The sequence below is a fragment of the Schistocerca americana genome, chromosome 5 (genome assembly GCF_021461395.2).
Source record: "Schistocerca americana isolate TAMUIC-IGC-003095 chromosome 5, iqSchAmer2.1, whole genome shotgun sequence".
In the NCBI taxonomy this organism is placed as follows: domain Eukaryota; kingdom Metazoa; phylum Arthropoda; class Insecta; order Orthoptera; family Acrididae; genus Schistocerca; species Schistocerca americana.
The window spans coordinates 60,519,571-60,539,600 of NC_060123.1; positions in this window are offsets into that span (position 1 = coordinate 60,519,571).

Here is a 20,030-nt window from a genome sequence, read left to right on the forward strand (position 1 = left end):
GCATGGACTGTCAGCACGGAGACCATGGGTGCGGTTACCCTTGACGCTGCATCACAGACAGGAGCACCTGCGATGGTGTACTCAACGACGAACCTGGGTGCACGAATGGCAAACCGTCATTTTTTCGGATGATTCCAGGTTCTGTTTACAGCATCATGATGGTCGCATCCGCGTTTCGCGACATCGCGGTGCACACACATGGGTAGCGTGTATTCGTCATCGCCATACTGGCGTATCACCCGACGTGATGGTATGGGGTGGCATTGGTTACACGTCTCGGTCACCTTGTAACGCCGGAAATCCATATCCTCCTACTTCCATCTATTGTACTATTATTTTTTTCCTTGTTTGTTACCTGAATATATGACATTTCTGTGTCTTTATATATTGTAATTGTTTTACTATTTGTATATATATATATTTATGCATTTATGTCGATGTATAATTGGTTTGTTTCGTAAATATTATTTGTATTTTTACGCTGGGTCTTGCCTAGGGAAAACTGCTATCGAACGATTACATCGATAGGTCGTGTGAAGAATCAAAGTGTGTAGGATCTTTGGTAGTGTTAACTCTGCCGCGTGGAGCGCGGGCAGAACAGTGAGAGTCTGGCTGGAGTAGCGAGTGGAGCAGGTGTGTTGTGTGACGCTCCCGCGAGTTGCCGCGCTTTCGGGGTTTGGCAGCATGTAATTGCGCTCGACTCGCGATGATAGTTTCTGACATGGTGTCAGCATTAGCTGGCGCACATCAAGAGCCCGTTTCGCCTGGTGACCGTGTCGAGAAGAAGGCGCGCCAACATCCAGCTTCTGCAACAGCGGCGGCCGACAATGAGTGACTGTCGCCACCTCCTCGATCGACGGCTTCGAACCTTCAATCAACCAACAAGGAAGACTAAAAGCACGTAAAGTTTCAGAACTGTATGGCAGACCTCAGCTTTTCAAATTGTTCCATTTGCCTCGCAAAATTACAGCAACTCAGCATGAACCTTTGTTGCTCATTGTCCCAATTGCATTGCCAAGCAGGGTCCCTTCCTTTTCCGAAATGAGCCCGAGGGTCGTTGAAATTCAAACGCCAGCATAATTCCATTTCACTGCTTTAATTTCAAAGTTCAATTCAAGCATTAGCTGGCTACTATAGTTAGATTACACAAGCACAAATTAAGAGTGCGAGTTTTGTTAGCATATTTTAGCTTACCTGTGACTGCAGCTCAGCTTGGTACGTACTAAATTTTACTATTGTTAATAGTTCAGAATCATTTAATTCAAGTTCAAAGTTAAATCTCTTGTTTCTAAATTGCGTAGAGTCAAGTTGCTTTTGAAATGATTGTTGAGGTAGTCCAAGACTAACCGTATTTTACTGGATTTCGATGTGCTTCAGAAAGAAAGCTCACTATTAACTTCAGTCACTAAATTAACTTTCGATTTTCCGGTTTTATTAATTCTTTTGCTAAATTAAGTCAGAGTGTAGCGAAATTTATTACTTCTGACAAACTTTCAGTTTTCACACTACACGTGTCAACCTTCAGTTGCCACGCTTCTAGTGTTAATTATATGCGTAATAACCTTTCTTTTTCAGTTACTATAGTAATTGTCCTTAGGACTGGCGACCGTGATTTCCCCCAAATCTCAAATATCTAATTACCGCTAGTTAATTGTTAACGTAACGGCCGCACATTTACTTTCTTTATTATCTTTACCCCTTTTCAAAATTAATTTCCACCAGTTTCATTTGCATTTTTCCTTTCATTTAGATGTAACCCTTTCCTCCCTCTTTACCGATAGATTAACTTCGGTGACGATTGCTTTTCCCAAATTTCCATTAGGTACACGCGGTTTAATTTTTCACTGTCATTAAGGTCGATAAGTGAGGGGGAGGTTACACGTGGCGACCTGGTGATAGGACAATCTTCAAATTTGAGGTTGTTCTGGACACGAATTTTGCATTGTGCAAATCTCGTAACAAAGTACTGGTTACGAAATGGTCGATACGTAAGCGAGAATATTCGTGTGAGGAATCCTAATTAGAGTTGAGATTTGGCAGCTATATTGAAAATTATTAAAATGAGTGAAGGCAACAATTACCAAAATTTGGTAGACTTAGATACGGAACAATCGGTCGAACAGTGGGAAACGCGCACCGCGGTACCCATTGTTCAGGGACAGGCGGCTAGCATGAAAGACGCGACCGCCGAAACGCAACAAAGAGCAGAAATGGAATTCCACACTTTAGAAAATGTTTCGGAGTCGGAAGTGAAAATCAAATGCGAATCCCTTGATGACGTATACGGGGGGACAATTAAAGAGGAAGCCGCTACGGAAGTAAAACCGGTAGTTTCCGGGAATTTAACTGATTTGTTGAATGTTTTGATTAACGAAATCAAGAGTCAATCGGCCAAGCAAGAAGCTCAGTCTGAAAAATTTGAACGGATGCTAGACAATCAGAACAAAGCTATTAACGTTGTTATCAACAATGTTGGAGTTGTTAACACAAAAGTTGATAAAATCAAAGAAGATATTGTTGTAATTAATACCGAAATCGGTAATCTTAAACAGGAAATGATAGGCGTTCAGTCGGAAATTGCGAGCATAAATACTCGTTTTAATTCCGAAATTAGCAGAATCGAGAAAAGTGTGGGAGAATCAGTTGCTCCGATCATCGAGAATAAGGTGACGGAACAAATTCAGTTAGTGAAAAAAGAGGATCAAAAGAAGGTGGAAACTTTAAAGGCTTTAGTATCCGAAGTAGATACCAAAGTGACGAAGCAGGCTAATACCTGCGAAGAGAAAAAGAGGGAAGTGGAAACGCTTGCGACAACCACTTGCCAAGTGATTACGAGGGTGTCGGAATTAGAAAGGAAACTTGACGAAAAACAGAGCTATGTGCCAATCTGTGCACATAGTTCGGAGTTGTTGACGAAAGAGGAGAGGTTCGACCCCTTGAAAAAAGGCGGTATACACCCGACGGATTTCATTAAAAATTGTGAAAGAGTTTTACCCAGATCATGGACTAATGAGAGAAAAATTAATGCGGTTATTGATGTGTTGGCTGGTGATGCCAAGCGTTGGGGCCTAAACCTCAACATTACGAACCTGACTTTTGACGAGTTTAAAAATTTGTTTCTGGCTGAATACTGGTCAGAGCAAAAACAGCAAAGTGTCTGGCGCGAATTTGTCGTATCGAGGCCTTTCGATGCGAATTCGCGCGGCTCGATGAAGGAGTTTTGTGAGGGCTGGATCCGCAAGTTGGAATACTTGCGTGATCGCCGCACGGAATCCGAAATAGTCTGGGAACTCTACAAAAAGCTTCCAGATGACACAAAACGCTACGTAGGGAGCAATTACAGAACAATAAATAATTTCCTGGAAAGAGTGGAGGATGAGGACATTTGGCGCAATAATCGCGACAGTGGTAGAGGCCGTGGTAACAACAATGGGTACCACAACTACGATAACCATGGGAATAATGCATACCGCAACCATGGCAGCAATAACAATAATGGTTCGGACCGTATTAACAATCGGTACAATGCAAATAATAACAGGAATAACGGAAACCAGTATCATACTAGCGTGATACGGGCTTCGCGCAATAGTAATAACGCCAGAGGGTGTGATCAGCCGCCTCAGCAGCATCCGGGGACCGTATCTGCTGGGACGAGACAGGGAAACCATTAGCTGCGCCGGTGAGGGGCCGACCGGGCGTGGAGAAATTTTGGCGGCCCAATAGCAGGAGAAAACCCAGGTGTCGTCGATATGAAAATTCCGTGTGGAATAATCAACGGCGGGAGAGTGTGCCAGTGTTAAGAGAAAGGAGTGCGCCCACAAGTAGTAGATCAGCTGTATACACGGCAGTAGAAGGTACATTCACTGTCAGTGAGAACAATTTAAGTAGTGTTCCGGAAATCGATTATAAGGTGCCAGCTGTAATACCCACAGCGGAACTGGAGATTGAGTTTAAGAATGATTCGCAATTGTTGAGAGAAGATCAGATGTCGGATAAAACGTCCGTCATCGAGCAAGGGGATGCAGAGAGGGATGAGGTCTGGTTAAGGCAGTTCGGTCGCTTATACGACGAACTAAGAGATTATAGGGGTCTGTATGGGAGAAGTGTTTATGGGGAGCGCGTGCAGTATTTGCCGCGTCTCGTCCCACAGGAAGATAGTATTTGTGAAGTGATTGAAAGTTCTGGCCCTAACCGGCAGACTTTACCAGAAATAGTTAATGTTAATGGGGAGCACGAGCAAGATTCGTCGTGTTTCGTCCCGCAGGAGTTAGATGTTGAAGGAGTAACGGAAAGTTCTGGCCCTAACCGGCAGACTTTACCGAAAGTTATAGTGGTAGAAGTAGCCGACCCATCCGACGCAAACCTCCAGTTTAAACATTGCGAGAGTATTAAGGGGAAAGATTACGAAAATTTTAGTGATAGCCGGACACAATTGGTAGAAAAGCACATAGATTTCAGCGTGTATGAGGTTAGAGCTGACGTTATACGGTCAGACGATAACAGTGTGGGTTGCGCAGATCTAGAGGAAGTAATTGCAGATACTACTGGGCACATTTCTCCAGGTATATTGGCAGATGAGATCAATCTGGCTAAAGAGGAATCAACGAAGGTGACAATTAGTGAATTGATAGCAAAGCAACACTCGCTAGTTGACGAGTTACAGGAAAAGGTTTCGGTATTGGAGGTGAAGCTACAGACAAAGCCTCAGGACAAACGTGTTGAAATTAAAACTGTATGTGAACAGAGGCTGGAAAAGCCGCCAGATAAACCGGATTTAGGATCAAAGCCGGATGGTTTTTTCTGGAATGACCTGGATATAGACGAGGATTTACTGTGGGAAAATAAAGAAACAGTCGAGGACAAGTGTAGACAGATAGTAGTGTCTGTTAATATGCACGACCTACAACTAAACGTGTTGATTGACACCGGTGCAGAATTGAGTGCTGTATCTGGGAAAATATTTGAGTTACTGAAAGACAGACCTGGCATCGTAGTTATGCCAGTAACACGAGTGAAAATTATCGGTGCTACTGGGAAGGCCAGTAAACCGGTCACAAAACAGATTTTTGTCAACTTCGAGATATGTGGGGCACGATTTGAACAAGAGTTTGTCGTCGTGCCAGACTTAACTACGGAAGTAATTATCGGGTTAGATTGGCTATTAAAGTACCGTGCAGTGATTAACTGCGAAAGCAAAACTTTGACATGTATGTCACTAGATAAAACAATGATAGTTAGTTTTGACGAGGCAGGAGACGGTGTGCATAGGCAATACCAGCCTATACACATTGTTAACTGGCCGAATGACATTGACGTAGGAATGGGTTTGAACTGCCGTAACATGAGGAATTTCGGCATTGACAAAAGTGTAGAAAGTGAATTGGAAGAGATAATCAAATTCCCTCCACGGATTGACATTAGTATTGGTGTGAAAAAGGATCGTTTGCGAGAAGTAATGAAGCTAAAAGCCGATGCTCGCATACGTCGTCATGACACTAAAGCGCGTTTTGATTAATCAATTTAATTTTAATCAATTTAATCATGATCTAATCAACTGAAAAATCCAAGCTGCTAGTTTAAGTTTTCAGCTGAGTCACAGTAGATTAAGGAATGTAAATATGATTTTGTAAATAGCTGTAAGATTTCATAAATATGTGATTTACTAGTCATTGCCGATGTACTTAGACGCTGTTTTAAGTTTCAGGCTAGTACATGCCTGTGATGATGGACAGTGTTGAGTTATCCACTGTGATAGTGTTTATGGACTCCTTGAGATTACTCGGGAGTGAATTTTACCGAAAGAATTCAGTGAAACGGACGTTCTGGAAATGCCGTTACAAGGGCGGGGGAGATCAAGCGTGCCGCACAGGCGGGCGCAACAATACTGGCGAGGCGGTGCCGCTGTCGGCTCTTGTGCCGCTGTCGGCATTCTTTGTATTTGCGAGTACGAAAGGCGGAATAGTTTTTCTTCCCGGACAGCTGATGTGAAAGACTCTGTTGTCAATACTTATGTTTTTTTCGATCTACTGAATATTATTTTCTTGTTTAGCGTTAATGGACTCCCATGACGAGAATATTAATTATGAAAGGGTTATGTAAAAATGTGAGTTCTATGTAATTAATTATTAATTTGCGTATTTTGATCTACCTGTTTTTATGACCATGTACTCTGATTAATTTTGTAAATAGTATTCCATTTCATGATAGTGTTACGGATTTTGACGATTTTGGAATAGCTAAACCATTTTCTATATCTTCTATGTATTTTAATATGTTGTCAACCTGTTTTATTTTGTGCAAGATGACAGAGTGGAATAAGATTAGGAGTGTCTCCACTCAATTATTATGGTCTAAAAATTGATTTATGATTAATTAGACGAATGCTAAATTTTGTTGATGTTTTGAGCATATGCATTTCCGCTGTTTTTTTTTTTTTTTTTTTTGACATTTTCTGAGTCTGTTTACGTTACACGAACATCCTCAGACAATGTGGGGCACGTGTAACGCCGGAAATCCATATCCTCCTACTTCCATCTATTGTACTATTATTTTTTTCCTTGTTTGTTACCTGAATATATGACATTTCTGTGTCTTTATATATTGTAATTGTTTTACTATTTGTATATATATATATTTATGCATTTATGTCGATGTATAATTGGTTTGTTTCGTAAATATTATTTGTATTTTTACGCTGGGTCTTGCCTAGGGAAAACTGCTATCGAACGATTACATCGATAGGTCGTGTGAAGAATCAAAGTGTGTAGGATCTTTGGTAGTGTTAACTCTGCCGCGTGGAGCGCGGGCAGAACAGTGAGAGTCTGGCTGGAGTAGCGAGTGGAGCAGGTGTGTTGTGTGACGCTCCCGCGAGTTGCCGCGCTTTCGGGGTTTGGCAGCATGTAATTGCGCTCGACTCGCGATGATAGTTTCTGACATGGTGTCAGCATTAGCTGGCGCACATCAAGAGCCCGTTTCGCCTGGTGACCGTGTCGAGAAGAAGGCGCGCCAACATCCAGCTTCTGCAACAGCGGCGGCCGACAATGAGTGACTGTCGCCACCTCCTCGATCGACGGCTTCGAACCTTCAATCAACCAACAAGGAAGACTAAAAGCACGTAAAGTTTCAGAACTGTATGGCAGACCTCAGCTTTTCAAATTGTTCCATTTGCCTCGCAAAATTACAGCAACTCAGCATGAACCTTTGTTGCTCATTGTCCCAATTGCATTGCCAAGCAGGGTCCCTTCCTTTTCCGAAATGAGCCCGAGGGTCGTTGAAATTCAAACGCCAGCATAATTCCATTTCACTGCTTTAATTTCAAAGTTCAATTCAAGCATTAGCTGGCTACTATAGTTAGATTACACAAGCACAAATTAAGAGTGCGAGTTTTGTTAGCATATTTTAGCTTACCTGTGACTGCAGCTCAGCTTGGTACGTACTAAATTTTACTATTGTTAATAGTTCAGAATCATTTAATTCAAGTTCAAAGTTAAATCTCTTGTTTCTAAATTGCGTAGAGTCAAGTTGCTTTTGAAATGATTGTTGAGGTAGTCCAAGACTAACCGTATTTTACTGGATTTCGATGTGCTTCAGAAAGAAAGCTCACTATTAACTTCAGTCACTAAATTAACTTTCGATTTTCCGGTTTTATTAATTCTTTTGCTAAATTAAGTCAGAGTGTAGCGAAATTTATTACTTCTGACAAACTTTCAGTTTTCACACTACACGTGTCAACCTTCAGTTGCCACGCTTCTAGTGTTAATTATATGCGTAATAACCTTTCTTTTTCAGTTACTATAGTAATTGTCCTTAGGACTGGCGACCGTGATTTCCCCCAAATCTCAAATATCTAATTACCGCTAGTTAATTGTTAACGTAACGGCCGCACATTTACTTTCTTTATTATCTTTACCCCTTTTCAAAATTAATTTCCACCAGTTTCATTTGCATTTTTCCTTTCATTTAGATGTAACCCTTTCCTCCCTCTTTACCGATAGATTAACTTCGATGACGATTGCTTTTCCCAAATTTCCATTAGGTACACGCGGTTTAATTTTTCACTGTCATTAAGGTCGATAAGTGAGGGGGAGGTTACAACCTCTAGTTCGCATTGACGACACTTTGAGCAGTGGACGTTACATTTCAGATGTGTTACAACCCGTGGCTCTAACCTTAATGCGATCCCTGCGAAACCCTACATTTCAGCAGGATAATGCACGACGACATGTTGCATGTCCTGTATGGCCCTTTCTGGGTACAGGAAATGTTCGACTGTTGCCCTGACCAGCACATTCTCCAGATCTCTCACCAACTGAAAACGTCTGGTCAATGGTGGCCGAGCATCTGGCTCGTCACAATACGCCAGTCACTGCTCTTGATGAACTGTGGTATCGTATTGAAGCTGCATGGGCAGCTGTACCTCTACATGCCATCCCAGTTCTGTTTGACTCAATGCTTAGGCGTATCAAGGCCGTTATAACAGCCAGATGTGGTTGTTCTGGGTCCTGATTTCTCATGGTCTATGCACCCAAATTGCGTGAAAATGTAATCACATGTCAGTTCTAGTATAATATATTTGTCCAATGAATACCCGTTTATCATCTGCGTTTCTTCTTGGTATAGCAATTTTAATGGCCAGTAGTGTAGACATGGGAACTACGCAGTAGTGAACTTGCTGAAGGAATCATTTCCACATTAGCCTGAAAAGATGTAGAGAAACCATGAAGAATCAGATGGTGTAGACAGGGACTCAAACAATACTCCAAAAACCAATGAGACTATTGTCGGTACCACTCCTCTGCTTTCGGCAGACTGAGAATCATCATGATCATCATTATCATCATCTTCTTCTTCTTCTTCTCCTCCTTCCACCTGCTACACATACTGATAAAGATTAGTCCAAGAGTAGTGACTGGTGTATTGTGACGAGCCAGTTGCTCGGCCACCATTGACCAGACGTTTTCCATTGGTGATAGATCTGGAGAATGTGCTGACCTGTGCAGCACATTCTGTATCCAGAAAGGCCCATACAGGACATGCAACATGCGGTCGTGCATTATCGTGCTGAAATGTAGGGTTTCGCAGGGATCGAATGAAGGGTAGAGCCACGGGTCGTAACACATCTGAAATGTTTCGTCCACTGTTCAAAGTGCCGTCAATGTGAACAAGAGGTAACCGAGACGTGTAACCAATGCCACCCCATACCATCACGCCGGGTGATACGCCAGTATGGCGATGACGAATGCAGGCTTCCAATGTGCGTTCTTCGCGATGTCGCCAAACACGAATGCGACCATCATGATGCTGTAAACAGAACCTGGATTCACCCAAAAAAATGAGGTTTTGCCATTCGTGCAACCAGGTTCGTCGTTGAGTACACTATCGCAGGCCCTCCTGTATGTGATGCAGCGTCAAGGGTAACCGCAGCCATGATCTCCGAGCTGATAGTCCACGCTGCTGCAAACGTCGTCGAACTGTTCGTGCAGATGGTTGTTGTCTTGCAAACGTCCCCATCTGTTGACTCAGAGATCGAGACGTGGCTGCACGATCTGTTACAGCCATGCGGATAAGATGCCTGTCATCTCGACTGCTAGTGATACGAGGCCGTTGGGATCCATCACGGCGTTCCTTATTACCCTCCTGAACCCACCGATTCCATATTCTGTTAACAGTTATTGGATCTCGACCAAAGCGAGCAGCCATGTCGCGATACGATAAACCGCAATCACGATAGGCTAAAATCCGACCTTTATCAAAGTCGGAAACGTGATGGTGCGCATTTCTTCTCCTTACACGAGGCGTCACAACAACGTTCCACCAGGCAACGCCGGTCAACTGCTGTTTGTGTATGAAAAATCGGTTGGAAACTTTCCTGACGTCACAAACCACAGAACCACGCGACCCGGTGCAGGTGCAAGTTGCGTCACCATCGCGTCGCGTCACCATCGCGTCGCGTCACAGTCTGCCCGGTCGCACTTGAACCTGTTAAGTTACCAAAATGCGCGAAGAACTGCGACGCGCTACATGCGGTACGCGCACCTCAATTTGCCGCGCACTGGGATGCCACGAGATAGTGGCAGCAGAGACGCCAGAGAAATTTCCTCAGTCTGCACTCAGCAACGAAGTGGACACAGAACAGCTAGTAGCAGTGCTTCGTATGCGGCGTCGAAATAAAAAGAGAATGCAGAAAAACTGGTAATTCACACAACATTTCTTCTCTTATTTCACACACTGTACAATAATTCGAGGAATTACTGCGATAAAGTTTTCAACTACGTGGATATCTCGGTATGCTCATTCGACAACGTATTGGAGATCTGTCGAGTTGAACTGAAGGAAAAGGACACTGATTTAAGGAAAGCCTTCTAGCTGGATAAAAGTATTTTCGTGACATGAAGGTCTAGTCAGCAGCTAATTTTTTTTGCACTTATTTTTTACAGTTTAAGTTTGCGGGTTTTTAAAAAAAACTGAAATGATAAAATGTGATGGCCCTCAAATACGTACCCTCAGATTCAGAGTTGAAATATTAAATTTTAGGCTGGTTTCATTGTCTAGGGGCTGGGATACGTAGTTGCCGCATTACAAGCGGAGTATGCGGTAAACAATATGAATAGATACATGAATCGAATGGTCAAAGGTTCCCATCACTCGGAAATTGCGAATTTTTAATGCAACGTAGTAATTTATCAATGAAAGATTGCAATTAAATAAAATCTGCTGGTACTATTTTTAACGACTTTAAATGATGAGTACGATAGCAGAAGTACCTTTATGAATGCCATTTGTTACTGCAAAACACTTATCGGTGTCGATGGTTCAGGAATTAAATAAAATATAAGTCGAATAACAAGGAAATCATAGATTCCTGCTTCATGTAATTAGTTATGAGCAACAACATAGCTCACGAGATACTCACTTCTAGACGCATACTACGTCTTCACTGCAGAAGCCACGGAAATCTCACAAGTGCACAAGTTGGCACTACGAAATATTTCTATCTCCCGCTACCGCGCGCTAAACTGCTCCACTCTACATCTTGCCATACTGTCCAGGACTCTCTCGTGTCCTCTCCCGTACTGTCCAGAGCCCTCCGTGTCCTGTGCGACTGTCCCTAGCGCCGCCCTGTTCAGAACTCCCCCTCCATTCACTTCAGTAGTCGCCTCCCTTAGTAACGAGCGCTGTGATTGGCTAGAGCGCTCCCTCCATGTCTCCAAGCCAACGCACACTAACAAACATATTAAAACACATTCTAAACACTGCATTTACATTTAAATAACATGAAATTAAATAAATATTCCTACAGCTGGACCAAAACACGCTCTAACACACATTATTAAACACATAAACAAATTAAATAAACATATATCAAAAGAATAGAACAAAAGTAAGCCAGTAGCCTAATGTCTCTATGCTTTCTAAAACACAGTAAATAATTGACCAATTTCTTCATGAGTAGTAAATATCGGATATAAACAACGACCTAGACGAATAAATATATTTATAAGCATGCAACTACCGTTTTTTCGTGTAACTGTGGAGTACTTATGGCCTGACGCGATCGATAGTAATCGGCTACTTTGACTTCCAATAACTCATGTACTATTCAAGTTACATGCTTGTAATTTATACCAATTTAGGTTTACACTAATTGCTTTATAAAGACACATCGATCGAGAAAATCGGACGAAGAATTTAGATTTTGGACTTTCGTTGCTGGGTGTTACTTGCGAAATTTATCGTCGGATACTAAACTTTAAACTAATAAAGATATTGAAAATCTGATTACACAATCAGAATCGTCGTGCAAATAATGGTAATGCACATGTTTCTTTTTGAGGTATCACGATTCATCTGGCTACTATTAATTTCTATACGAACTGTGAAATGTCTGCCGTTAAGGTTTCACAATGTCCGCCGTCCTTGGCACTCCAGGCGTGTCACCATGGAATTCCCAGCCACGCGGTCCGGCCGTTGTGTGGCATCATGCGGTTGCTGACGAGTTGCGGCTTGCCGAGCGGTGGCCCCCCACTCTGAACTTAAAATATTTCCAGGCCGCCACAACTCGCCCGTTACCTCACAACTTATAACTGTAATGTATACACAGAAGCGATTTTTCAGTTTTTATTCCAAAAGCACCTTATTGTAAACTCAAAATTTATACTACGAATACATGATACAAAAAGGTAGGAGACCTGTTTAACATTTTATACGTATTATTTCTTAAAATAATTCTCGCGAATGTGATGTACAGGACCTATTAGCGACATTCGCTGCAGCAAAAGACGTAGCTGCGCTATTTAGATCAGGAAGTAGGTATTGCAGCACCAGAAATGACTTGTGAGGAATATGCGGGACGATCATTTCCATGTCCTCCAACTGGCCATTTTCCTGTAGGTGTGTTGTTATACATATTTGGAATGTGACTGTAGTATGAAGGACCATATTATTTATGACGCTCATTTCTCTCATTTTGGTGGTCAGTTTCTTTTCTTTCGGAACGCTTTGAAGTGCGTTTATATATATATATATATATATATATAATGCAGCCGCATCAGGTATGGTTGTTTTCTCGTCTTTGTGCGCATCTTCAGCTTATTCTCTTTCTCTTATGTCGGCAACAGACTCCTGACTGAAACATATACATTCACTCTTTATTATACACTCCTGGAAATGGAAAAAAGAACACATTGACACCGGTGTGTCAGACCCACCATACTTGCTCCGGACACTGCGAGAGGGCTGTACAAGCAATGATCACACGCACGGCACAGCGGACACACCAGGAACCGCGGTGTTGGCCGTCGAATGGCGCTAGCTGCGCAGAATTTGTGCACCGCCGCCGTCAGTGTCAGCCAGTTTGCCGTGGCATACGGAGCTCCATCGCAGTCTTTAACACTGGTAGCATGCCGCGACAGCGTGGACGTGAACCGTATGTGCAGTTGACGGACTTTGAGCGAGGGCGTATAGTGGGCATGCGGGAGGCCGGGTGGACTTACCGCCGAATTGCTCAACACGTGGGGCGTGAGGTCTCCACAGTACATCGATGTTGTCGCCAGTGGTCGGCGGAAGGTGCACGTGCCCGTCGACCTGGGACCGGACCGCAGCGACGCACGGATGCACGCCAAGACCGTAGGATCCTACGCAGTGCCGTAGGGGACCGCACCGCCACTTCCCAGCAAATTAGGGACACTGTTGCTCCTGGGGTATCGGCGAGGACCATTCGCAACCGTCTCCATGAAGCTGGGCTACGGTCCCGCACACCGATAGGCCGTCTTCCGCTCACGCCCCAACATCGTGCAGCCCGCCTCCAGTGGTGTCGCGACAGGCGTGAATTGAGGGACGAATGGAGACGTGTCGTCTTCAGCCATGAGAGTCGCTTCTGCCTTGGTGCCAATGATGGTCGTATGCGTGTTTGGCGCCGTGCAGGTGAGCGCCACAATCAGGACTGCATACGACCGAGGCACACAGGGCCAACACCCGGCATCATGGTGTGGGGAGCGATCTCCTACACTGGCCGTACACCACTGGTGATCGTCGAGGGGACACTGAATAGTGCACGGTACATCCAAACCGTCATCGAACCCATCGTTCTACCATTCCTAGACCGGCAAGGGAACTTGCTGTTCCAACAGGACAATGCACGTCCGCATGTATCCCGTGCCACTCAACGTGCTCTAGAAGGTGTAAGTCAACTACCCTGGCCAGCAAGATCTCCGGATCTGTCCCCCATTGAGCATGTTTGGGACTGGATGAAGCGTCGTCTCACGCGGTCTGCACGTCCAGCACGAACGCTGGTCCAACTGAGGCGCCAGGTGGAAATGGCATGGCAAGCCGTTCCACAGGACTACATCCAGCATCTCTACGATCGTCTCCATGGGAGAATAGCAGCCTGCATTGCTGCGAAAGGTGGATATACACTGTACTAGTGCCGACATTGTGCATGCTCTGTTGCCTGTGTCTATGTGCCTGTGGTTCTGTCAGTGTGATCATGTGATGTATCTGACCCCAGGAATGTGTCAATAAAGTTTCCCCTTCCTGGGACAATGAATTCACGGTGTTCTTATTTCAATTTCCAGGAGTGTAGATACAGCTCATCCGACCGTACGGATTTCCTCCGGTGTATTTCACACCAAAGGAAGACGGGACACTCTTCCTCCTCGTCTATAACGAATAACAACTGTGTTAGGTATTAAGGCAGAGGAGGTCGATGTGTGTTTTTTAGTGAGAGACAGATTTGCAGACTGTTTTCTTAAACATGATTACTTTAAGTTGCAAAATATTTATGTTCGTTAAAATGAAGTGAAGTAAAATAAAATGTTTTCGACACCCCCCAAGCTTTTCTTCCAAAGTTAGTAGTTTTCTTTTGAAACTTCCCTAAACTTTTTTTCAGTTTGCGGTTGAACAGAACTGACGGACGACATCGGAAAGTTCAAAGAAATTTTGCTTTATCTCGAAGTAGGCGAGAGAGTGCCACGAATATGATACACGAAGTGGGGTGGCAGTCATTAAAGCAAAGGCTTTTTTCGATCAACCTGCCGGCCGGGGTGGCCGAGCGGTTCTAGGCGCTACAGTCTGGATCCTCGCGACCGCTACGTTCGCAGGTTCGAATGCTGCCTCGGGCATGGATGTGTGTGATGTCCTTAGGTTAGTTAGGTTTAAGTAGTTCCAAGTTCTAAGGGACTGATGACCTCAGAAGTTAAGCCCCGTAGTGCTCAGAACCATTTGAACCATTTTCGATCCACCTACTTTCTACCCACCAACGTGGGAAGAAATGATCATTGTAATAAAATAAGAGAAATCAGAACTTCCATGTGAAGATTTAAGTGTTCGTCTTTTCCGCACGTTCTTCAGTTAATGAACAGTAGAGAAGTAGCTTGAAGGGGGTTCAAAAAATGGCTCTGAGCACTATGGGACTTAACTTCTGAGGTCATCAGTCCCGTAGAACTTACAACTAGTTAAACCTAACTAACCTAAGGACATCACACACATTCTTGCGCGAGGAAGGATTCGAAACTGCGACCGTAGCGGTCGCTCGGTTCCAGACTGTAGCGCCTAGAACCGCTTGACCACTCCAGCCGGCGAAGGGGGTTCGATAAACCCTCTAATCTGTAAACATGCTGCAACGTCACTCAGTGTCACTCGGCGGTTTTCCTTCACTATGGCTTCAACTGCTGCAATGTTCTGTGGAGTCACATCTCGTTGTGCCTGACCTGGACGAGGAGCATCTTCCACTGAAGTCACACCATTTGCGAACTTCCTACTCCATTCGTAGACTTGCTGCTGTGACAAACATGCATCACCGTTCTGAACCTTCATTCGTCGATGAATTTCAATAGTTTTCACGCCATCACTACGCAGAAACCGAATAACAGAACGCAGTTCCTCCCTGGCGCAAGTCGCAAGTGGGGCGGCCATCTGTATACTGATACTGCGACGGTATGTGTGCATCTGCACTATGCTGCCACCTACAGGCTATTATGCACCCTGTTTGTAGCACGCTTACCACCTTACAGGATAAAGGCGCGAAATTTCGATTTGTTATTAAAAATTTAAGGTTTTCAGTTGACTCATCCTCGTATTTGAACCGGAGTTAGGTCAGTAGGAATGCTAGGAGGTAATTTCGCTTGTTCAGCCCACGTGCCTCGCAACACACAAAATTCCATTTCTCGGCTGGTCTCCGTTCTCTGGAGCAGACGTACTGACTCTTCTTTTGTCGCTGGGCGCAGCACGCAGTTATCCAGACCTTTGTCTAGTGAACAAGATGGAACATTTTGAGTAGTACACTTCCACGTGGTACGGTGAGATGCAGATTGCAGTGTGCATTGCGTTTAACTGTGTTTCAAATGAGCTTTACTGGAATATCGAGTTTATTATTTCGTGTGATTTACAGGTAGGACATATGATCAGGTATACACTCTAACGAAAAAATAATCGAATTTTCTGTCCAGTTGGCTCGTTAGATTGTCAGCATTCCGAGATGTTTGGAGGGTCATGTCCATAATGCTCCAAACGTTCTCAATTCGGGAGAGAAATCTGGCGACCTTGTTGCCCAAGATATGGTCTGGAAAGCACCCGACAAGCAGTAAAAACTCTGTGAGAGGAAGGGCATGATCTTACAGAAATGAAAGCGCAGGACGGAATGCCACGAATGACAACAAAACGGGACGAAGAATGTCGTCGATGTACCGCTGTGCTGTTAAGGGTACCGTGTTTGACCACCAACGGGGTCCTGCTATGAAATGAAATGCGACACCACACCATCACTCGCCGTTTTGTGGCCGACAGTCAGGCTGGTATAGTCTGTCGGTAAACTGAAGAGCGAGCGCGCGAGTCCCCACTCTGGCTACCCTGCTACGTCACAGGGCGCTTCTACAGGCTGTTCCACAACGTAGTACAGTCCCTGCCGTGGCGCGCGCTTTAAAATCTGTGGCGACGCCGTGTGCAGATACGTCCCGTCTGCGTTTATTTGTAGACAAAGGCGTTAAGAGTATAAGGAAAATAAAAGACGATAGCTTCTTCCAAACAAAGCATTATAGAGTAAATAATATTAACATAAGAACGGAAGGAAGGATTCTACTACAAACATAGAATCGAATGCCTATTCATATGAATGTATGTTCCTCTATTCGTAAGACGAACCAGATATAGTGCAATCAGTCTGTAGAATTTAAGGCTTGTTGTTACTTTGTGTTTCTACTAAAAGGTAGAAGTTTTCTTTGAAGGGCTGCATTAAAACTTAACAATTCTTGCAACACGAAGAGTGTTTAAAAATTAATCAGAAATTTATAGTTACGTGTGTTGTATTAGTTCGATTCGCACTGCTTTTTTTGTCATTGTCTTCGTAAAAATGTCTGAAAAGTATTTCCAGGTAAATTCCATTTCATGCGATGTCTTCATCGTTTGTCGAATGACCGATTTTGTGAAACTGTCTATAACGATGGGTTTCCTACCTAAATTATTAGTTTTTCTTCGCGGCGATTCCAGTAAACCAAGCGAGTTGTTTTCGCGTTCCTTCCTTATGCGTCCTATTTTGGCGAAGCTGACGTTTGCATAAACTGCAGCCCTTTCATTGGGACTGGTAACATTAGCCAACAGCTATTTTTATGTTGCCTCCTTAACACAAGCTGTAATAACGTTAGAGACGATCGAACGCTCGTTCTGCGCAAATATCTCCTTTGTATTCTGTACATTTTCTTGCAATGCAGGGCGATTATCCATCACTTCCGAATACTGAAGTATATCAGTGAGTACTCAAAGTCAACTAACTGAGATTGGCAACTAAGATCCCACGAACAGAAACGACGTATATCGTGGCACGCCGAACTACACCTCTAGATAGGTAACGGGCAACTGATTTTGGGTTGCCCTGTAGGCCAGTGGCAGGGTTCTTCCGGGAAAGGCCACTTCCCCCACCAAAAGCGCTGCTCGCTCTTCAGTTTACAGTCAGGCTGGTATCCCAGCGCTGTCCAGGGCGTCTCCACACACGCCTTGACTGGCCAGTGCGCCTCAATTCGAAGCGGGACTCATTAAGCAGACCGCACCGTGGTTCAGGTCGAAAAAAATCGATTTTCGGTGTCCATCATATTTCGATAGATTAAGGTTTTATTTAAGTACTCTGAAAAGGATTTTGCTGAAAATTTTTTTTTCTAGCATTTAAAGAGCATTTTCCTACCACGTGTATTTATGTGCCACGCCCACTTTTCTGTCAGCCACTTTTTTTGCATATATTTTAGATCTTTATATCCCCTACATTGCACGTTAGGGATTTTTTTTAACTCCAAACTGTGTTGACTATCCTTGGAATGAAACGGTCGGTATTCTTTTGTTTCTGCTGTTTGTAAACAACACGCTTTGAAACACGCAGTTCGTTTTGTTCAAGTGTGATTGCGAGTAGTTGTTATAGAAAACTTGCAGGTATACTATGGGCAGGCAATTAGGAGAAATAAAGAAAATCGGGAGGCAATGAAGAGAGATGTTTGGGCCATTTTCTTCCATAAGTCCTCTACTGATGATAAGCCATGTCATGGATTGTGTCCATCAGGAGAAAATTCGTGTTGCAAATAGAATAGTGCTCAGGCAGCTGGAGAATCTTATTCTCACCAGCATTCTCTTCCTGTTGCTGTTATTACAGCAATTAAACCTATTTCCAGAGACTTGGCTCATCCTGACCTTCTAAGGAAATTTCTGCATGGGTAGACACAAAACCCAAATGAATGTTTCAACAGCATAATTTGGAACCGCCTTCCTAAAACTGTATTTGTAGGCATGCATACCATGAAACTATGAGTTCATCACGCTGTTATTACATTCAGTTGTGATAATATTGGAAAGTGTTGGGTACTGAAAAAGCTGGGAATTAATCCCGGTGAAAATATTATCACTGGGCTGCAACATTGCGATAAAATGAGGATAGCCGATGCATCAGCTCTGCGTCTAATATGGCCAAGAAAGCAAGACAAACATCCAGGAAGGTGAAAAAATAGCTGAAAGACCAGCTAGAGGCCAAAGAAGGGCCATCAAATGCTGCAGGACAGTTTTAATTAACTGCAAGAAACAAATTTCAAAAGTTTTTTTCTTTAAAGTCAATTTCCCGCAAACTAAAATTTTCAGTAGATATGCCCCATTATATCAGAAACTATCATAGATAAATTAATGTAATTTTCAGAGACTCTGCATAACATAAAAAGCTACATCTGGTACTACATTCATTAATGTTCCCCGATTAGGAAGTTCACAAAAAAATATTTTCTTCAGAAAAAACTTAATATTTTTTGTTAATAAATTAAAAAAAAATATTTCTGGAAAACTATACAATGGATAAAGTACAGGGTGATTCAAAAAGAATACCACAACTTTAGTAATTTAAAACTCTGCAACGACAAAAGGCAGAGCTAAGCAATATCTGTCGGCGAATTAAGGGAGCTATAAAGTTTCATTTAGTTGTACATTTGTTCGCTTGAGGCGCTGTTGACTAGGCGTCAGCGTCAGTTGATGCTAAGATGGCGACCGCTCAACAGAAAGCTTTTTGTGTTATTGAGTACGGCAGAAGTGAATCGACGACAGTTGTTCAGCGTGCATTTCGAACGAAGTATGGTGTTAAACCTCCTGATAGGTGGTGTATTAAACGTCCGTAACTACCTGAACGTCAACTACCCGAGGCGATGGATCGGCCGCCAGGCAGCCTGTGACAGAGCACTTCATCACTGGCCTCCAAGAAGCCCTGATCTTACCCCCTGCGATTTTTTCTTATGGGGATATGTTAAGGATATGGTGTTTCGGCCACCTCTCCCAGCCACCATTGATGATTTGAAACGAGAAATAACAGCAGCTATCCAAACTGTTACGCCTGATATGCTACAGAGAGTGTGGAACGAGTTGGAGTATCGGGTTGATATTGCTCGTGTGTCTGGAGGGGGCCATATTGAACACCTCTGAACTTGTTTTTGAGTGAAAAAAAAACCTTTTTAAATATTCTTTGTAATGATGTATAACAGAAGGTTATATTATGTTTCTTTCATTAAATACACATTTTTAAAGTTGTGGTATTCTTTTTGAATCACCATGTAGATTTTAGTACGGTTGATTCTATTAGCATCATGTAACATACAGTAAAAATATTGAGGTCCTGCATCAAATAGTTTTTTCAGAAATGGGTCGAATACTTGCCTAAATTAACATGGGTTAGATAGGCAGGGTGTGGCCCCTTAAAGACAAATCTACTCCAGTCAGTGATTCTGCAGGCCAAGTGTATCCGACACCACTGCAAACTGGCTTGCTGGTGTACAAAAGTCAATGTTTTTCGACGCAAGGGGCGCTGTGAGCTCAACCCCTTTTCTGTGAGTCATCTATTAATAGTTTCTAGTGGTCACGAAGCACGAGATGTGCGTCAAATCGATGATAACGACGAACTGAGGCTCCGAGTATGTCTCTGATTTTTCGGATCTCTCTTTGTATCGTGTCTCTCGGTCGACAGCTTCCTTTTCGATTCTGTGTTCTCTCAAGTTTCACCCATTCCTGCCAACATAGTTGAA